The following is a 22,816-nucleotide window of genomic DNA, read 5'->3' on the forward strand; positions in this document are numbered from 1 at the left end:
TCTCATTTTCAAGGTCCAATAACCACAAACATATCCAGAAAAATCTCATTTGGTCATGAATGAGCCATCAAATTTGGAGAGTAGAGTACAATAGACAGAGACAGAAGACTGAAGAAGCTGTGAGCATGGGTGATTGACTTCACTCGGTAATAAATAGAAAATCTCACAAAAATTTTCAAAGCAGAAAATTAGCTTACCTTTCAAACACATGGCCCAAATTGCAGGAACAAAAAGAGACTAAATTTATTCTGAATAATTTATTTGCAAGGCTCATGCTATTGAGCCAAAAAGGAGAAAGAGAAAGAGATAAAGAGAGAAAGAGAGAGAGAGAGAGAGAGAGAGAGAGAGAGAGAGACTGAATTTTATATTCTTGTTAAATTGTGACCCATGTACATTCTAAGGTCTAGTCTTAATTCAGAGTCATTGCAACCACAAGGGCCTGAGCTAGCCTGAAACAAGATGAGGGTTGAGAGAGAAGTGAAAAGTAGATAATAAAATCCAAACTCAATATGTGGGTATAAAACAGAGAAAAAGAAGCATAATCCTTCTATACTAGGAGTATCAATCCCAGCCCATTATGCTAATATAATTACCTAAAAGGCATTTCTGTTAACCTACATCTGGTTAACTATTACTTTCAGAAATTGTTGCCTGTGGTGGGAATCAACAATTGGCTTTCCCAGGGGATTCAGTGGGTAGGATCATTTTCATCTTTGTGTTTGTAAGCAACTATTATATCCTATTTAGCTCTATTTTTACATTTATTTCTAATTTGATGATCTTTTTATCCTGAAGTATATGCATTTGAGCCTCTGCTAAAGTTTATCAAAAATGCCCATACTCTGTTCATTCTGTTATAGTTAAAGCTTCGTCCCGGGGTTTCATAAACTGACTTCCAGACCACTCACATATAATCGAATCAAGCCCTTATTGAAGCACACTAGTGGTGACTGACCAGAACATAAAGCTGTTCCCCTGATCAGCCCCGAACAATTGCAAGGGAGCTCCTTATAAGACTGAAAACCTCAAAAGGGATGTTCGGGGGTCTAGCCAATGCAAGCAAGCCAGGTTACAGAAGCAGGACAGTGTAGTCAGGCGGTGAGAAGCCTAACCAATCACAGTTAGCCCAGTCACCCCAGTTACCGAAACAGAGCCCCTTTACCCTAGTTTCAGAAACAATGCCCCATTAGGTAGTTCCGTGTTCTTAAAGGTTTCTATAGCAAAAAGAAAAGAACATCTTGTCCCAGTCATGACCCTTCTCCTTGGCATGGTTGTTTTACATGAAGAAGTCATAAAACAAAATGGAGTCATATTTGCTTCTACTATCACAATTCCATATCTAAAAGGTAAGAATCATTACAGGGAGGAGCATTGTTATGAGTATTACAAACAAAACAGAAACTTCACTGATTCTGAAGCATGTACAGTTAAGAGCCATTGCCTGAATTTCCTTAGTCCCTCCTCAAATGATAACATCTAAAATACCTGCTCTGTCTGAACTGCTGCTCTTTGGAACCTATTGGTTTTCAAGTAATGACACCTGATAAGAAATCTGGAATTCTGTACATCCCTAGAAAAATGGGACTATCTTTTTATCTTATTCAATTAATATGACCTAGGGTAGAATTGCTTGTCTTTCCAGCATTGAAAAAAAAAATACTTTTAGGCTTTTGTGTCTCTTTCAGTTTTTGACTGTGTACAATTTTATAAGATAAGGTTATCGTAGCAGTGCCCTTTGTACTTTCTGCAGTGGTCCTAAAAGCTTGCTGTGGAAAATCCAGCTGAGCAAAGTAGCTTCCTAACTGTCTTTTAAATATCTTCATAGCTTCTGTTCTGCTACAAGTCCATGCGTTCAAGTTTAGATGTCTAATTCTAATTATGGCCTATTCTAATATATTTTCTAAGCATTAGATTAAACAAGAGGAAATTCTAACATCAGTGCAATCTGCTGAGATCAATTGGGAGTTAATATTTCAGTCCAAGATCATACTATTTGTACTGAATCATTCCTCATTGTTTTCCTCATTCATAACCTTGATTAAAAGGTTAAAAGTGTGGTATCCAGGCTATCCAGATCAATTAAATGATCATCTATTATGGTTTGGATGTGAAATATCCCCCCAACAAAACTCATGTGGAAACGCAGGTATGTTCCAAGTTGGAATGATTAGAATATTGGAGCTATAAAGTAATAAATGAATTCAGCCACTTGATGGTTTAATTACTTAAATGAATTTCTAGGTCGTAACTGTAGGCAGGTGAGTGTGGCTAGCGGGAACAGTCACTGGAGGCATGCCCTTGGTGATTATATTTTGACCCCGTTTCCTTACTCTGTCTGTCTGCTTCCTGGATGCCATGAGGGCAGGAGCTTTCCTTCACCATGACTTTCCACCATGACCTTCCACCTTGATGTTCTGCCTCACTCAGGCCTAAAGCCATCCAGTCAGCCAAACATGAACTGGACCTCTGAAACCATAAGCCCCAAATAAACTTTTCTTCCTCTAAGTTGCTCTTGTCAGGTATTTTGGTCACAGTGACAAAAAGCTGACTAACACATCATCTAACACTTTATCTCACTACAAAGTGAGAGATTAATAAAAAGAATTCACAAGAGAAAATAGACATCAATAACTTGGTTACTCCACAGATCAAAATCACATCATCCCCTTTGATACATCCTCTTGATGTGTGATGGTTTCTCCTTTGCTGAAATTCATGCTAGAAAGCTTTTAGAGCTCTTGGAGAAAATAGATTATGAGATTTATTATCATGAAACTTTTTGTATCAGAGCCATACTGAAACTATAGATAAATAATTTATTATTGAATCAAAATTGAAATGATGCCACAGACTTTAACATCTCTTCATCCACCTATTTAATAAATGGGTATTTATAGAATACTAACTATGCATCAGACAGGCACTATGCTAGGTATAGAAAATAGAGTGATGATTTTTAAAAAAAATCTTTCCTTACTCAGAAAACTAACAATCCAATAGAAGAAGACAGATAGTAAGAAATAAATAGCAAAAACTTATCTTTATCTAGGCAAATAAGGAGTCATCCTACTACATTGCACTCCATTCTTACAACACCATATAATGACAAGTAGCTAGTGAACACTTTTGAATGTCAAAATGTTTGCAGATGCTCTCAACTGAGAAGAATACAGAGATATTGGAATCATTTTAAGGGGGCAAACCCTGGATGCCAAGGTGATTTTAAGTTTTGTATAAGAGCAATTAAAGGAACAAAAATGATCAGTCTAGAGAAGAGAGATGAACATTTGAGTCATCACTGAAGGTTAGAGTTCAGCAAAGAAAGATGATCTGGTAAGTAAGGACTTAGACAGTTGAGCAGAGAACAATGGGTAGAAGTGATAAAACCGCAGATTCTATCTCAAAAGAAATTTCTCTGTATCAAGATTGCATTAATATTGAATGAGGGGCAAGCCAAGATAATGGCCCAGTTGGAATGTGAGTTTTTGCTGTGTGTGAAGCTAGACATCAGTGTCTTCCAGATTCTGCCCCTGGCCTCCAATCCAGTTACTCAGCATCTGCTAGGAAATTAGATCAGGCTGATTGGACTGGTCGTCTCTGAACCACCTCAAAAGGGAAGATTACTATGTCAAACTTGAAGATAAAGTTTCAGAAGAGCTCTTTGCTTCAACACCAGTAGAACAATAACGTGGTTTTGCTGTGGAGATAGTGACATATTCCAGCTGCTACTGTGTAATTCAGATCCAGGATGGTACTGAATGTAGTGTGTTCATTGGCATTGGATTTACAGATCCTAGAGGTGACTTTGACTTAAATGTCTCCTTGCAAGATCACTTCAAGTGGGTAAAGCAGGAATCTGAGATTTTCAAAGAATCTCAGGAGATGGACACTTGTCCCAAATTGGATCAAGGCTTCAAGGAAGGACAGATCATCAAGTTGAGTATCAGGAACGTTATAACCAAGAAATAAGGTTATAAGCCCAGGACTGCAGGAGCTGGTGGCCTATGCTTACTTCCTCCTCCCCCTAGAGACAAAGTCACTATTCTCCCACCATCTTCCTCAGTTGCCACCACCCATTCCAAAATCTTACCCTGAAGGTAGTGATTCAGATATCCTCTCAGGTTTGGATTCTCTGGCACCTGTCACAACACTAGCACCAGCTCCAGTTTCTGCAAGCAATGACTTGTGGGGAGATTTGAGTACTTCATCCAGCTCTTTTCCAAACCAGGCACCATAGCTATCCAACTGGATCCAGTTTTGAATAACATTGGAAAGACAGAAAGCACAGACCTGAAGACTAAAAATGACATTGAGGGCACCAATCTAAGGAGGAAGCTAGGAACCCCATCCCTCTCCCCAAACCAAAAGTAATTGACAATCTTTTTCCAGAGAGAATCTGGTTTTTTTTTCCTGGTGATTGCCAATGGAGGAGAACAATAGATCTTACCATTCTTGGGGCCAGTGTCTTTTTGAGAGGATGTGACCTCTAATTCATAAATTTTTTTCTCCATCTTTTAAATTCTTGAACTTATTTCAGAATCAACTTATGATCCATGTGTGCCTCTTTGTGAAACCCTATTTGGCAATTTCAGAGAAGACAAAGCCTTGGAACTTTCTTTTCCACTAACTGAAGACTAAGCAGGTTGACTTCAGTATTTACAAATTCAGAATTTTGATTAGGGTAGGTTTGGAGAAAAATGGCTGCCCTGGGTCTCTTTTATATAGCCTCTTTCAGGCTTGTCCTACTCAATGAACACCCAGTGTTAGGTGCAGCTCCATCACCCTCTTGGGTGTTTACATGTGTGTTTCTGTGATAAGAGGGTTATAGTGTTGGCACCTCTACTCTTCTATTTATTGAAGGGTGCAACATCTTTGACCAGTCCAAGGGGCTGTGCTTTCCATGTTATGTTCTAAAGAAGAGTTTCTTATAGCTCCATCTGGTTGCTGCATTTGAAGCAGAGCATTAATTTATGTTCACCCTTTGTTTAACTTAATTTGAAGAGTTGTGTTTTTAACCTGATCTATAGAACAGAGAGGGTTGAAAGCACCTAAATCTCATTCAGTACCCACATTGCCTTACTGTTTGGGTGTCTGATCCTTTTCCATAACATTTCTTTTCCATTCCATCTAGCTCTTCAATAGAAGAGCTATTATATATATTGTCATTTATGAAGGAAGTTGGAGAGTCACAGCTTTACGTGTGACAGATTTTGCCTTAGACTTTGATGCCCCCCAGCTAGGGTATCTTAATAGCAAGTTGCTCTCCCATCACTTCCCTTTGCCTCTGCACCTCATCACCTCCTTTCCCTCCAGGATACTGTGAAGACAGTTCACCCCCTCAGATGAGTGGGCACTACTTATTTTGTTTGTTAGTGGGAAATTTTGAGAATTAAATGGGAAGATATAATTTCTTCCCTTAGAACCTATTTGGATATGTACATTCTGGCTGAAGGTGGATCCTTATGTTTAGTATCAAATTATATTATTTCTCTGGGATTTCACTCTGAGCTTTTTCTAACCTTGGGTCCAGGTTTTACATTGCCTCCCCTTCTAGGCAGCTCTATTCCTACAGAACCATGGCAGGACATTTTAAAATTCCAAAAGAAAACACTAAAAGGAAAGTCTTTAGTTAGTGACTGACTATTGGGAACCTATTTTCTCAATCTTCCTCCATGTTGTGTTCTTTGTATTCTCAAGATGATAATATATTATGTATTTGAATTGCTGGAAAATTGAAAATTAGGTTCAAGGTATATGTATATAAAGCATATTCTGTATTGGTGAAATAATGATATTTAAAAATCTGGAAAAGGAAAAGTAGAGATTGAATGAGATGCTCAAGAAACAATGAAATTTCCATCACTGGATTTGTCCCATAACGTACTGCCTCACCTCTCAGCAAAGATGTTATAAAAAGCTTTCAAATAATAAGGAGCAGTTGGAATAGAAAGCAAAGATCTTCCCAGACTTGATATTTATAAATCATATCCTTCATTTGATATATAGAGAAATAAAAATCGTGAACTCTCATTTTTAAACATTACTATTGTCTCTTAATTACAATGCCAAATTTCTTTTATTTCCTTTCAATTGACTGTCCAATCTTATGTTGTTATTTTCTACCATGGGGTCACATTTTTTGTGATTATTTAAGTACTAATGACTCACTTTTTGACACAAAATTATATGACTATTATAAACACATTTGCTTTAAAAATAGGAAAAACTCTTTTAAGCCTTTATCAGACCTATGCAGGTAATTCTTGACCTTGTCCTTTGAGAAACTACACAAAACTGCCATCACTTAGATGATTTAGAAAATTCCTATTTTGGAAATGCCTTTGAGAGTCTTAGCAAATTATTTTGAATAATTTCAGAGATGGTGCACTACAATCTTGTGAGATGCATAGTTTGGAATCATCAAAGGTCATTCAAAGCAATGTCTGAGAAGATTAGGAGATCTGGTTAATAAATCACATAATAATTATCTCTATTCCCTTAAGTTTTATTTCTTCTTTCTATAAAGAATTCTAAGCAATCTTACTCTTAAGTCTATAGATCTTCTCTCTCCAAGGAAAAATGTCCTTGTCTTTCTATGCAATGCAACTCAAATGTGTTGTTAATATGTTTCCGTGGTTCCTTAACCCTTTTCCATGGAGGAAAATCACCTAGGTGACTTTGGAAATCATTAATGACTATCTAGGCATGGTGACACATTCTTGTAATCCCAGTGGCTCAGAAAGCTGAGGCAGGAGGACCACAAGTTCAGAGCCAGCCTCAGTAACTTAGTGAGGCCCTAAGCAACTTAGCAAGACTCTATCTCAAAATTAAATATATAAAGCTTTAGGGATGTGTCTCAGTGGTTAAGCATCCCTGGGTTCAATGCCTGGTACAAAAAAAAAAGGGAGGGGCGGGGAATTATTGAAGACTCATACTAGATAATATCAGATCCTGGCAATCTATGTTTTGAAGTCTCTTCCAATCATTGGAACATTTGTCAAGTGAAGAACTCTCTGTTCAATCCCCTTATTCCAACTCACACTCTTGTCCTCATCCCAGCACCCTCATGACAGTAGCTTCACGTAAAGAAAAAGCAAAGAATTTCAACTTTTGAATTAATAGATTGAAATTCTAGAGCCACTGCTAACTAGATGAGCACAGGCAAATGATAGCCTTTCGGAGGCTCTGGTAAACGGGATGTATCAGTGGTTTGTATGAAGGGCTGTCCTAAGAGTCAATTTAGACCATGTGTGTAAAGCACTGATTATGTGATTGGCACACAGAGCTGAGTAACAAGAACCAATCACTGCCAGTTTCTCATTACTGCTCAAATATACCCATACTAACCTCTATTTCTTTATTGAATTACAGTTGAATTTGAAGCCACCATAGGTATCTATACAGACCATCAAGCTCTTTATTCTCAACATTCGTTGACATCTAAGTGAACTTGGTCCCCTGAAAAAGGTCAGAGATAGTCAAAAGAAAATGAGAATATTTGTGCATAAACAAAACAGAAATAGAAAAAAAAAACTTCAAAAGATAAAGAAATGGTGTACTGTGTAAAAAATAGATAAAAGGAAATTCAATGATTAAAGAAATAGACAACAATTTTACAACTAGTTTTAAATGTATTGTTTCTGAATATGACCTCTGAGTTGTTATGGTTTGGACTTGAGGTATCCCCCAAAAGATCATGTGTGAGAAAATGAAAGATGGTTTAGAGGAGAAATGACTGGGTTATGAGAGAGCCTGAACCTAGTCAGTAAATTAATCCTCTGATGGTATTAACAGAGTGGTAACTGAAGGTGGGTAGGGTGTGGCTAGAAGTGGTGGGTCATTGGGGCATGTGCCTTTGGTGTATATATTTGTCTCTGATCAGTGGACTCTCCCTCTCCCTCTCCCTCCCTCCCTCCCTCTCCCTCTCTCTGCTGACTGATTATCATGTGATTGGCTTCCCTCCACCCCACTCTTCTTCCCTGATGTTTTGCCTCACCTCAATCCTTGAGGAATGGAGCTGGCTGTCCATGGACAGAGACCTCTGAAACTGTGAGCCCCTAAATAAACCTTTCTTCATCTAAAATTGTTCTTGTAAGGTCTTTTAGTCACAGCAGTAAAAATCCTGAGAAATACAAGTTCTAAAGGTAGATTTTGTTTGTTCATTTTTGTGGTGTTGGAAATGAAACCCGAAGCCTCTTGCATGCTAGGCATGTGCTCTACCAATGAACTACATCCCCACCTGGATTTCCTTTACTCTAATCCTAGGAGGGACAAACTTTTCTAAAGGAAGTTCACCCCTTAAGATTCTGACTGTACTCAATTCAAGATTGAGAGTAACAGGGTTTGAAAATTTCCAATATGGAGGCTCTTTAAAAAACATCAGCTCCTTCAAAACAGATATATTTATTTGCCCCCCACCCAAACCAGAATACTCTTTGTTGTTCGCCATTCCTGCCATAGCTTTCATGCTAATACCTGAAATCCTGTTTCTTATGGGGTTGATCCTATCCAGGCTTCTAATTAAGACCAAGCCTGAAACATAGAAGTTGTTTAATAAATATCTATTTATCAGTGTTTAATAGATATCTATTGACTCTGTGAATAAATGAAAGGGTACTATGCAAACATAACAAATTCAGTACAGATTATTTAAGGGAAAAAAACCTTTGGAGGAAAGGTTAAATTAAAGCTAGATATCAAGGGATGAATGGAAATTTATTAGTGGCAGATATAGAATGCTGTGGAAAATAACCAAACTGAGAGAATTTTATGAATTAAGACATTAAAAAAAAGAGAGAACAACATTAATATGAGGACCTGCAGTTTTTCAAAGCACTAGTCAGAGATGAGCCTGAAGATGTAGACAAGATCCAGGACATACAGAAATTTGGCATCACGTTAAGAAGTTTTCACTTGACCCTGTGAGTGATATATAGCCACTTAAAATAGAAGAGAAAAATTAAGAACTGGATAATTCGATCACATAAATCAAACTATGCTTATTTTTTAATGGATCACTATGGTAAATATGTATAGGGTAGATTTGTGGAGGAGGGCAGAGGGTGAGACTTGAGGATATTGAGAATCTAGGAGATCAAACTGCTGGATTTTTTTTTTAAGAGAGAGGTGAGAGAGAGAGAGAGAGAGAGAGAGAGAGAGAGAGAATTTTTAATATTTATTTTTTAGTTTTCGGCTGACACAACATCTTTGTTTGTATGTGGTGCTGAGGATCGAACCCGGGCCGCACGCATGCCAGGCGAGCGCGCTACCACTTGAGCCACATCCCCAGCCCTGGATTTTCAATATTTATTTTTTGAAATAATTATGATGAAAGCAAGGAAAATAACAATGTTATATAATTGCAAGGATAACAATGGTGATGATGACAATTGGGTGCCTAACACCTCTCTATCAAAGGCTTGTTCTGCATCAAGCCCTTTGCTAAATGCTTCACCATCTCACTGAGTTATCATCACCCAGCTATGAAGGAGGCACTTCTATTTTATTATTCTATTTTATACTTCAGGGAACTGAGACTTATAGAAGTTCACAAAATACATCTCATCACTACTGTAGTAGCATTTCCCAAAACATATAACCTCATTCTAAGAAGAGAAAACATCATATAAATCAAATTGAGGGTAATTCTATGAAATACCTGACCAATGTTTTTGAAAAGTGTCAAGTTCTTGAAAGATAAGGAAAGATGAAGAAATTATTTTCTTTGCTTTGATTATTGTACTGTGATTGCATAAAATGTTGTCACTATAAAAAGCTGATTGACAGTTATATTGAAATTCTACAGATTTTTTGCAAATACCGTGTAAGCATAAAAATATCACCAATTTTTAAAAAGTTTTAAAAACTTCTATGTGCTCATAGAACATTGGATACAAAATATAAGATAAACCTGAAATATTTTGTCATGCTAGGATGCAGGTTGTGAAAAAAAAAAAAGATACAGAAGCCAATCTGAAAGAACTCCCAATGGTCTGAAATAATTTGATTGACAGAATAATGATACTGTTGAATCATAAGCTAGATTTTATATATATATATATAAATTCAGACTTATGTAAATAAATTATTTAATAAATAAGTAGCATTTAAGAGATAATTCTTCCTTAGAGAAAATACCAAATAATAAATACAGAAGGAAGAAGAAAAATAGAAAATCATCAGTAGAATGTAACTTGATAATTACTACTATAGACAAGACCCATTAGAAAATGCTATAATTTGTTGGTAAAATTTTAAAGACTAAAAGTATATTTTAACATCAGCAAAGTAGTTCCCACACACAAAAAAAAATTTAAAAGTTAATTTGGTGGTTGTAATATCTATTTACAAATTATTCTATACTCTCCCTTCAGGGCATAGAACATAAACTACTTCGTCCAAGTATGGACTGAAATTAGTAACTCACTTTTTAACACATAGAATATGAAAAGTGGCAGGAAGAGGAGTGATTTGGTAGTGGAGAAACCATCAGAAACCTTAACTAAGTGATTAAAGTTAACATTTACCAGTTATGAATCATGTTGCTATCAAATATCTCTAAAATGATGCCAGGAGAAAGGAACTTCCAATCTGTGATATTTCTCCCAAACTCATAGCCCTAGACTAATCAGGAGAAAACATCAGACAAGCTTAAATCAAGAGAAATTTTTCAAAATACCTTCAAAAATACTCTTCTAAAATATCAAGGTCATGGGAAAACAAAAATTGAGAAACAATTACAGATTAGATGAGACTAAAGAAACATGACAAATAAATGCAATATGGCATCCTGGAATTGATCTTGGAATAGAAAATTATTAATGGGGAAGCTGGTGAAATCTTAATAAATTCTCTAGTTCAGTTAAAAGTATTGAATAGGACCATGTGAAGTTTTCAATCTTAAATGTACAGTAGTAGCATTAAATACTAACATTGTGGGAAGCTGAATGGAGGGTATATAGGAATTCTGTACAATATCTTTACTACTCTTTGTAAATCTTAACTTTTTCAAGATTCAAAAATGATTTTAAAACCTAGAGTCAAAAGACATTAAAGAACTACTCACAGAATTTTTTTTTAAAAAGGCAAATGCTCTCAAAAAAAAAAAAAGAATTAACATTATTAAAAAGTAAGAGAAAGTCTAATTAAAATAACACTGAAATAACTTTCATTGTCTATCATGTTAGCAGAAATTTAGAAGTATAAAAAACTACTTTTCATTCAACATGGCAGCGGGAATGCAATGACCCTCCTAGTGACGACACAGCCAGACCCGCAGATCTCGCCTAGTCAGAATATTCCATCTCCAAGAGCATTAGAGGACCCCATGTAGTTGCTCTCCACAGAAATCACCAGCGCTCTGCCTCCACACAGGGCTCCTGGCCTCAGCGTTCAAGTAGGAAAGAAAGACTTGATAATCTGACCCTCATTAAAATTAAACATTTTTTCTTTGCAAGGACAAGAAAATGAGAAGGGAAGCAACAAACCGGGAGAAAATATTTGCCAAAGACATATCTGACAAAGGATTGTTTTTCAAAATTTACAAAAAATTCTTCAAACTTAACAATAAAACAACAACAGAAAATCCACTTAAAAAAATGAGGCTGGATGAGGTGGTGTGCATGCCTGTAATTTCAGTACCTCCGGAGGCTGAGGCAGGAGGATCAAGAGTTCAAAGCCGGCGGATCCAACATGGCGTCCGGCAAGGAAGCAGCGTTTCTAACGTCTCCACTTTAACCGGTTAAGAAAGACCCATCGGAACAGCAGAAGCCTACCTACGGAGAAACTTCTAGCATAATTCCCTTAAGAAGAGAGCTGCCGTGAACTGGTAGGTTTATTGGAAGTGACAGTTTGTCCCAGAGAAGTGGATCTTGGACGGCCACGCGGGCACAGAGATCTAGTGCCGCAGCCATCAGCCGCTCCCGCAAGCGGCTCCCCAGGAAGGCCTAGTGCTCGCTCTGGGAGCAGCCGCATCACCCACCCGGTCCCTAACCAAGCGGCCACAGCTACCAGGCTAGACAGGTGGCCCCACGGTGGGTGCAGAAATCAAGTTCTGCAACCAGTGCAGAAATCAAGTTCTACAACCAGCAGCCGCTTTTGCAAGCGGCGGACACCCAGAGCAACTTGGCCTGCCCCGCCAGAACTGGAATCGGCCTCCGCCATCCGGGCTCCTCTGGGAGGCCTAGTGCTCGCTCTGGGAACAGCCGCCTCACCTGCCCGGTTCCTAACCACGCGGTCGCAGCTACCCGGCTCTACAGGTGGCCCCCCCGGTGGGCGCAGAGGTCCAATCCCGCAACCACCAGCAGCTTCTGAAAGCGGCGGCGGCCCGGAGTGGAGTGGCAGCCCAAACCGGCAGACGCCTCCGCCATATCGGCTCTCCCGGGAGGCCCTGCTCTCGCTCGGCGAACAGCCAAACCACCCGCCCGGATCTTAACCACGCAGACACAGCTACCCTGCTCTTCACGTGGCTCCCGGTGGCCCGACTCAGCTAGAAGGGTCCCCCGCATGGCCCCGCACATGGCCATGCCCTCCGGGCTCTGCTAATACCCCCGCCCACCTGGCGAACAACCGGGAAACTTCAAAATCTCTCTGTGGGCGTGACCGCAAGGACCAAAGGACTCTCGACACCCAACTCCCCTTACTGCCAGAGTCAGGCAGACCTGAGACCCACCAACGGAACAGGCCTAGAGGCCTGCCAGCATGGTAGGTACGCCACTCCAATTGGAGTAGGGGGACAGAGCAGAGCAGCCGCCCGCATCCGATCAGGCCCAACGACCCGAGGGGGTGATAGTCATATCGCCACAATTGGAGGGGGGGCAGAGCAGAGCCGCCACCCGCTCCCGCAGGGTGGGCAGACCTGCGAACAACCGGCAGAGCAGGCCTAGCGGCCTGGCAGCGCGATATTGAGATCACCCCAACTAGAGAAGGAGCACAGCCACTACCCACCCTGCAAGGGAGATTTTTCAACTATACAAGAGCAATATAAATAATTAGGGGGAAAAACTCATAAACACAACAGTTTCACCAAGCAGAAAGAAACGTGAGCAGCATGAAAAGACAAGGAAAGAAAGGACCACAAGCAATGCAGGTCAACTCAACTTTAGAAGAGGTAATAGCTGCAACAGATGGAATGTCAGATAAAGAGTTCAGGATATATATGCTTCAGATGATCTGGACTCTCAAGGAAGACATGAGACAGCAAAATCAGACAATGAAAGATCACATTGACAAACAAATCCAGGAAGTAAAAGATCAATTTCACAGGGAGATAGAGGTAATAAAAAACAAACAAATAGAAATCCTAGAAATGCAGGAAACAATAAACCAACTTAAAAACTCAATTGAGAATACTACCAGGAGAGTAGATCACTTAGAAGAGAGAACATCAGACAATGAAGACAAAGTATTTCAACTGGAAAAGAACATAGACAGCTCAACAAGTCTGCTAAGAAACCATGAGCAGAACATCCAAGAATTATGGGACAATATCAAAAGACCAAATTTAAGAGTCATTGGGATACAAGAAGGCACAGAGCTCCATACCAAAGGAATAAACAGTCTATTCAGTGAAATAATATGAGAAAACTTCCCAGACTTGAAGAATGAGACAGAATCCCAAATCCTAGAAGCCTACAGGACGCCGAATGTGCAAAATCATAAGAGATGCACACCTAGACACATTATAATGAAGATGTCCAACATACAGAATAAGGAGAGAATTTTAAAAGCTGCAAGAGAAAGAAAGCAGATTACATTTAGGGGCAAACCAATCAGGATAACAGCTGATCTCTCAACACAGACTCTGAAAGCTAGAAGATCCTGGAATAACATATTTCAAACACTGAAAGAAAATGGGTTCCAACCAAGAATCGTGTATCCGGCGAAATTAAGCTTCAGGATAGAAGATGAAATTAAAACCTTCCACGATAAACAAAAGTTAAAAGAATTCGCAGCTAGAAAACCATCTCTTCAAAAAATCCTTTGCAAAACATTACAGGAAGAGGAAATGGACAATAACATTGAAAACCAACAATGGGAGGTAGGACAGTAAAGGGGGAAAAGTAGTCAAAGAGAATAACAAATCAGGTTTAGTAACATCAATAAACAAATATGGCTAGAAGAACAAACCAGATCTCAATAATAACCCTAAATGTTAATGGCTTAAACTCACCAATTAAGAGACACAGGCTAGTAGAATGGATCACAAAACAAGACCCAACAATATGCTGCCTACAGGAGACGCATCTGATAGGAAAAGATATTCATAGACTGAAGGTGAAAGGTTGGGAAAAATCATACCACTCATATGGACTGCGGAAACAAGCAGGAGTGTCCATACTCATATCTAATAAAATAGATTTCAAGCCAAAGTTAATTAAAAGGGATAAAGAAGGACACTTCATACTGCTCAAGGGAACCATACACCAACAAGACATAACAATCATAAATATATATGCCCCAAATAATGGTGCAGCTGTGTTCATCAAGCAAACTCTTCTCAAGTTCAAGAGTCTAATAGATCACCATACAATAATCATGGGAGACTTCAACACACCTCTCTCACCACTGGACAGATCTTCCAAACAAAAGTTAAATAAGGAAACTATAGAACTCAATAACACAATTAACAACCTAGACTTAATTGACATATATAGACTATACCACCCAACATCAAGTAGTTACACCTTTTTCTCAGCAGCACATGGAACCTTCTCAAAAATAGACCATATATTATGTCACAGGGCAACTCTTAGACAATATAAAGGGGTAGAGATAATACCATGCATCTTATCTGATCATAATGGAATGAAACTGAAAATCAATGATAAAAGAAGGAAGGAAACATCAAGCATCACTTGGAGAATGAACAATAGGATGCTGAATGATCAATGGGTTTTAGAAGACATCAAGGAGGAAATTAAAAACTTCCTAGAGTTAAATGAAAACACAGACACAACATATCGGAATCTATGGGACACATTGAAAGCAGTTCTAAGAGGAAAATTCATCGCTTGGAGTTCATTCCTCAAAAAAAGAAAAAACCAACAAATAAATGATCTCTTACTTCATCTCAAAATCCTAGAAAAAGAAGAGCAAAACAACAGCAAAAGAAGTAGAAGGCAAGAAATAATTAAAAACAGAGCTGAAATTAATGAAATTGAAACAAAAGAAACAATTGAAAAAATTGACAAAACCAAAAGTTGGTTCTTTGAAACAATAAATAAAATTGACAGGCCCTTAGCCATGCTAACGAAGAGAAGAAGAGAAAGAACTCAAATTACTAACATACGGGATGAAAAAGGCAATATCACAACAGACACTTCAGAAATACAGAAGATAATCAGAAATTATTTTGAATCCTTATACTCCAATAAAATAGAAGATAGTGAAGGCATAGATAAATTCCTTAAGTCTTATGATCTGCCCAGATTGAGTCAGGAGGATATAGACAACCTAAACAGACTAATAACAATACAGGAAATAGAAGAAACCATCAAAAGATTACCAACTAAGAAAAGCCCAGGACCAGATGGGTATACAGCAGAGTTTTACAAAACCTTTAAAGAGGAACTAACACCAATACTTTTCAAGCTATTTCAGGAAATAGAAAAAGAGGGAGAACTTCCAAATTCATTCTACGAGGCCAACATCACCCTGATTCCGAAACCAGACAAAGACACTTCAAAGAAAGAAAACTACAGACCAATATCTCTAATGAACCTTGATGCAAAAATCCTCAATAAAATTCTGGCGAATCGGATTCAAATACATATCAAAAAAATTATACACCATGATTAAGTGGGATTCATCCCTGGGATGCAAGGCTGGTTCAATATACGGAAATCAATAAATGTTATTCACCACATCAATAGACTCAAAAATAAGAAGCATATGATCATCTCAATAGACGCAGAAAAAGCATTCGACAAAGTTCAGCATCCCTTTATGTTCAAAACTCTAGAAAAATTAGGGACAACCGGAACATACCTCAACATTGTAAAAGCAATCTATGATAAGCCACAGGCCAGCATCATTCTGAATGGAGAAAAATTGAAGGCATTCCCTCTAAGATCTGGTACAAGACAGGGATGCCCTCTCTCACCACTTCTGTTCAACATAGTCCTTGAAACACTGGCCAGAGCAATTAGACAGACGAAAGAAATTAAAGGCATAAAAATAGGAAAAGAAGAACTTAAATTATCACTATTTGCAGATGATATGATCCTATACCTAGCAGACCCAAAAGGGTCTACAAAGAAGCTATTAGAGCTAATAAATGAATTCAGCAAAGTGGCAGGATATAAGATCAACACGCATAAATCAAAGGCGTTCCTGTATATCAGCAACAAATCCTCTGAAACGGAAATGAGGACAACTACTCCATTCACAATATCCCCCCAAAAAATAAAATACTTGGGAATCAACCTAACAAGAGAGGTGAAAGATTTATATAATGAAAATTACAGAACCCTAAAGAAAGACATAGAAGAAGACCTTGGAAGATGGAGAAATATACCCCGCTCATGGATAGGCAGAACTAACATCATCAAAATGGCGATATTACCAAAAGTTCTCTATAAGTTCAATGCAATACCAATCAAAATCCCAACAGAATTTCTTGTAGAAATAGATAAAAGAATCATGAAATTCATATGGAATAATAAAAGACCCAGAATAGCAAAAACAATGCTAAGCAGGAAGTGTGAATCAGGTGGTATAGCGATACCAGACTTCAAACTATACTACAGAGCAATAGTAACAAAAACAGCATGGTACTGGTACCAAAACAGGCGGGTGGACCAATGGTACAGAATAGAGGATACAGTAACCAATCCACAAAACTACAACTACCTTATATTTGATAAAGGGGCTAAAAGCATGCAATGAAGGAAGGATAGCATCTTCAACAAATGGTGCTGGGAAAACTAGAAATCCATTTGCATCAAAATGAATCTGAATCCCTATCTCTCGCCATGCACAAAAGTTAACTCAAAATGGATCAAGGAGCTTGATATTAAATCAGAGACATGGCATCTGATAGAAGAAAAAGTTGGCTACCATCTACATACTGTGGGATCGGGCCCCAAATTCCTCAATAGGACACCCATAGCGCAAGAGTTAACAACTAGAATCAACAAATGGGACTTACTCAAACTAAAAAGTTTTTTCTCAGCAAAAGAAACAATAAGAGAGATAAATAGGAAGCCTACATCCTGGGAACAAATCTTTAATCCACACACTTCAGATAGAGCCCTAATAACCAGAATATACAAAGAACTCAAAAAATTAGACAATAAGATAACAAATAACCCAATCAATAAATGGGCCAAGGACCTGAATAGACACTTCTCAGAGGAGGACATACAATCAATCAATAAGTACATGAAGAAATGCTCACCATCGCTAGCAGTCAGAGAAATGCAAATCAAAACTACCCTAAGATACCATCTCACTCCAGTAAGATTGGCAGCCATTAGGAAGTCAAACAACAATAAGTGCTGGAGAGGATGCGGGGAAAAGGGTACACTTGTTCATTGCTGGTGGGACTGCAAATTGGTGCAGCCAATTTGGAAAGCAGTATGGAGATTTCTTGGAAAGCTGGAAATGGAACCACCATTTGACCCAGCTATTCCCCTTCTCGGTCTATTCCCTAAAGACTTAAAAAGAGCATGCTACAGGGACACTGCTGCATCGATGTTCATAGCAGCACAATTCAAGATAGCAAGATTGTGGAACCAACCTAGATGCCCTTCAATAGATGAATGGATAAAAAAAATGTGGCATTTATACACAATGGAGTATTACTCTGCATTAAGAAACAACAAAATCATAGAATTTGGAGGGAAATGGATGGCATTAGAGCAGATTATGCTAAGTGAAGCTAGTCAATCATTAAAAAACAAATACCAAATGACCCCTTTGATATAAGGGGAGTAAACAAGGACAGGGTAGGGACGAAGAGCTTGAGAAGAAGATTTACATTAAACAGGGATGAGAGGTGGGAGGGAAAGGGAGTGAGAATGATATATAAGAGGAAAGGAGGGGTAAGACAAGATAATACAAATGGAAGAAATGATTTACAGTAGAAGGGGTAGAGAGAGAAAAGGGGAGGGGAGGGGAGGGGAGGGGGCATAGTAGAGAATAGGACTGACAGCAGAATACATCAGACACTAGAAAAGCAATATGTCAATCAATGGAAGGGTAACTGATGAGATACAGCAATCTGTATACGGGGTAAAGTTGGGAGTTCATAACCCACTTGAATCAAACTGTGAAAGATGATGTATTAAGAACTGTGTAATGTTTTGAACGACCAACAATAAAAAAAAAATAGATACAAATTTAAAAAAAAAAAAAAAGAGTTCAAAGCCAACCTCATTAAAACTGAGGTGCTAAGCTCCCAGCATTGGAGCAGGAACCAGAGCCCAAAGTTCCAGTCCAGGCAAGACTCTACGAGTGCCTTAGCAGAATCACCTATCAACACATCTGCAGATAGCCAAGACTTTTCTCTGCTCCCACGCAGGTCACTCAGCTGCTACCTACCCACAGCATGACGCCATCGCCCGCCTCACCTCATCTCACCAGGGTCCCCCCACCTCTCCAGGCTCCCCCCAACTCACCAGGCTCCCCCCACTTTACCAGCCCCCCCCACCTCACCAGGTCCCCCCATCTCACCAGACACCCTGGCGCTGAAAGCAGACCGCCGCCATCTTGACTCAACATTCTCGCCATTTAGCTGGGAGCAGTTCCCAGATCAGATCTCCAGCAGCCAGGTACCACCAGATTTCCAACCTTCCCGCCTCTCCAGCAGTGGTAACCCAACACAGTAGTTGCCTAACACAGGTGTGCAGTGTAACCAGAGAGCTGCCCACGGGAGCCCCAGGGTGAGCGTTTCCTCAGTTGTGAACTGCTAGCAAGAAGGAGAGACCAGGAACTGGGAAATCTCCAGGCAAGACAGGGAGATAGTACCGGGTGCTCATGTCATATGGTCCCAAAAAGAGACTGTGAGGAGCAGTCATCCAGGCACCCTGCACCAAGACAAGACTTCCCACCCTGGTTACCTCCACTATCCTGAGGGCAGAGACACCAGCTTACAACAGACGAGGCCACCTACTGGATGAGAAGACAAGCAGGAAAGATCTCTAATGCTAGCTACAACGCTGTTTTCTTCCTTTGAGTTTTTTGTTGGTTAGTTGGTTGGTTGATTGGTTGGTTGGTTTTTTCTCTTCTACCTCTCCATCTTCTGGCCCTCACATCCCCAACATATGTGAAACCAAGAACTTTGCATGAAATAGGACTTTGAGGATTAAGTCATCTAAATAATAATACAGAGGTGCTATAATGCCCTTTTTTTTCTTTTTCTTTTTTCTTTCATATTTCTTTTGCCCGCCAAATTTTAGTTGTAACATCTGTATTTTTCTAAATACACATGTGTGTTTGTTTTATGTACTCTACTGTCTTCACACATACTTGCCTTCCCTAAATTACTTCCTGTCTATTCTCTTGCTACTAACCCTCTTCACTAGATTTCTCCTTCAAACTTCCTAAGATATATTGACTCTATATCCTTACAACCTACCTCCTCAGCATATTGTCCTAAGCCTCACCCCCAGTTTATTGTCCACTGTCAAAAACTGTAAACCTTTTTACAAAACTATTGATAATATTTTAGACAATAATTGAATACAACATTTCTGTACATTGAAACTAAACTGTAAACTCTTAATAACAACAAATTGTTCATAGGTGGTCTATTGTTGATGTTGGGATCTGTTAACATTGTCCTTCCCCACAAAGGAGAGGTCTTGGAACCTTACAAGAGCACTAAAAACTTACAGGGTAAAAACAATAACAATCTAGACCCACAGAGCTGGAAAGGAAGACACACGCGCAACATAAAAAGACAAGGGAAGAAAGTGCCCCAAACAAATGAAGATACCACATCATTAGAATCATTGGCAGCCACAGCAGGAGTAATGACAGAGAAGGATACGTATTTAGGATATGCATGGTTAAAATGTTCTAAGAACTCAATGAAGATATAAGAGAGAAAATATAGGCAGTGAAAGATCACTTTGCCAAGGAGTTACATAAACAAATACAAGAAGCAAAACGTCACCTCAAAAGGGAGATGGAGGCACTAAAAAAAAAAAAAAAAAAAAAACAGAAACCCTTGAAATGAAAGAAATAATAAACCAAATTAAAGCTCAAATGAAAGCATCACCAACAGAGTAGACCACTTGGAAGATAGGACATCAGACAATAATGACAAAAACTATTATCTTGAAAAAAATATAGACCACACAGTCAAAATGGTAAGAAACCACAAGCAGAACATTCAAGAAATATGGGATAGCATAAAAAGACCAAATTTAAGAGTTATTGGGATAGAGGAAGGCATAAAGGTCCAAACCAAAATAATGAATAATTTATTCAATGAAATAATATCAGAAAACTTTCCAAACATGAAGAATGAATTGGAAATTCAAATTCAAGAAGCCTACAGAATGCCGAGTGCACAAAATCACAACAGATTCACACCAAGGCATATTATAATGAAAATGCGAGATATACAGAATAAGGTGAGAATTTTTAAAGCCACAAGAGAAAGGAATCAGATTACATATAAAGGAAAACCAATTAGGATAACAGCAGATTTTTCAATGCAGGCCCTGAAAGCTAAAAGATCCTGGAACAACATATTACAAGCTCTAAAAGAAAATGGGTGCCAACCAAGAATCTTGTATCCACCAAAATTAAACTTTAGATTTGAAGATGAAATAAAAACCTTCCACAATAAACAAAAATTAAAAAGAATTTATAGCTAGAAAATCAACACTACAAAACATCCTTGGAAAAATATTCCATGAAGAGGAAACAAAAAAAAAACAATGAAAGTCAGCAGAGGGAGGTAGTACCCTAAAGGAAAAATTAATCAAAGAAGAAAATCAAGTCAAGTTAAATAACAAAAATAAACAAATATGGCTGGGAATACAAATGATGTCTCAATAGTAACCCTGAAAGTTAAACTGGCTTAAACTCACCAATCAAAAGACATAGACAAGCAGATTGAATTAAAAGAAAAAAAGACCCAACAATATGCTGCCTCCAGGAGACTCATCTGATAGGAAAAGGCATACACAGACTGAAGGTGAAAGGTTGAGACAAATCATATCACTCATACGGACTGCAAAAGCAAGCAGGGGTTTCCATCTTTGTATCAAATAAAGTAGACTTCAAACCAAAGTTAATCAAAATGGATAAAGAAGGACATTACATACTGCTCATGGGAACCATACACAAACAAGACACAACAATTATAAATATATATGCCCCAAACAATTTTGCAGCTATGTTCATCAAACAAACTCTTCTCAAGTTCAAGAGTCAAATTGATCAAAACACAATAAACTTGGGTGACTTTATCACACTTCTCTCACCACTGTATAGATCTTTGAAGAAAAAAAAAACTTGAATAAAGAATCTATAGAATTCAATAATACAATCATTAACAGACTTAACTGACATATATTGAATATTTCAACCTGCATCAAGCAGATACACTTTCTTCTCAGCAGTACCTGGATCCTTCTCTGAAATAGACCATATACTATGCCACAAAGCAACTCTTAGCAAATACAAAAACAATAGAAATGCTACCATGTATTTTATCAGATCATAATGGAATGAAATTGAAAATCAATGATAAAATAAAAAAAATACTCCAACACCTGGAGACTGAATGAACAATGGGTCACAGAAGACATCAAAGAGGAGATTAAAAAATTCTTGGAGATAAATGAGAACATAGATAAAACATATCGAAATCTCTGAGACACTATGAAAGCAGTTCTAAGAGGAAAGTTCATTGCATGGAGTTCATTCCTTAAAAGAAGAAAAAGTCAACAAATAAATGACCTCATTTTACATCTCAAAGTCCTAGAAAAAGAACAAGTCAACAGCAAAAGCAGTAGAAGGCAAGAAATAATTAAAAATAGAGCTGAAATCAATGAAATCAAAACAAAAGAAGCAATTGAAAAAATTGACAAAAAAATTGGTTCTTTGAAAAAATAAGTAAAATGAACAGACCCTTATCCATGCTAACAAAGAGAAGAGAGAGAACTCCAATTACCAGCATATGTGATGAAAAAGGTAATATCACAACAAACACTACAGAAATACAGAAGATAATTAGAAATTATTTTGAAAAATTATACTCCAATAAAATAGAAGATAGTGAAGGCATTGACGAATTTCTTAAGTCATATTACTTGTCCAGACTGAATCAGGAAGATATACACAATTTAAACAGACCAATATCAAGTGATAAAATAGAAGATGCCATCAGAAGCCTACCAACCAAGAAAAGCCCACCACCAGACGGTGACACAGCCAAGTTCTACAAGACATTTAAAGAAGAATTAATACCAATAATCTTCAATTTATTTCAGAAAATAGAAAAAGAGGCAGCACTTCCAAACTCATTCTATGAGGCCAATATCACCCTGATTCCAAAACCAGGCAAAGACACATGGAAGACCAATATCTCTTATGAACATAGATGCAAAAATGCTCAATAAAATTCTGGCAAATTGAATACAAAAACATATCAAAAAGATCATGCACCATGATCAAGTGGGATTCATCCTAGGTATGCAAGGTTGGTTCAACATAAGAAATTAATAAATGTAATTCACCATATCAATAGACTCAAAGATAAGAATCATAAGACCATCTCAATAGATGCAGAAAAAGCATTTGATAAATTCAACAGAACTTCATGTTCAAAACAATAGAAAAACTAGGGATAACAGGA

At 38.1% G+C, this 22,816-nt stretch overlaps 1 pseudogene; it reads left to right on the forward strand.

The window, feature by feature from the left end:
* The first annotated feature begins 3,329 nt into the window (after positions 1–3,329).
* LOC101958114 (adaptin ear-binding coat-associated protein 1 pseudogene) lies at positions 3,330–4,261 on the forward strand (annotated as a pseudogene).
* The last annotated feature ends 18,555 nt before the right edge of the window (positions 4,262–22,816 follow it).

This window comes from Ictidomys tridecemlineatus, chromosome 3 (genome assembly GCF_052094955.1).
Source record: "Ictidomys tridecemlineatus isolate mIctTri1 chromosome 3, mIctTri1.hap1, whole genome shotgun sequence".
NCBI lineage: Eukaryota > Metazoa > Chordata > Mammalia > Rodentia > Sciuridae > Ictidomys > Ictidomys tridecemlineatus.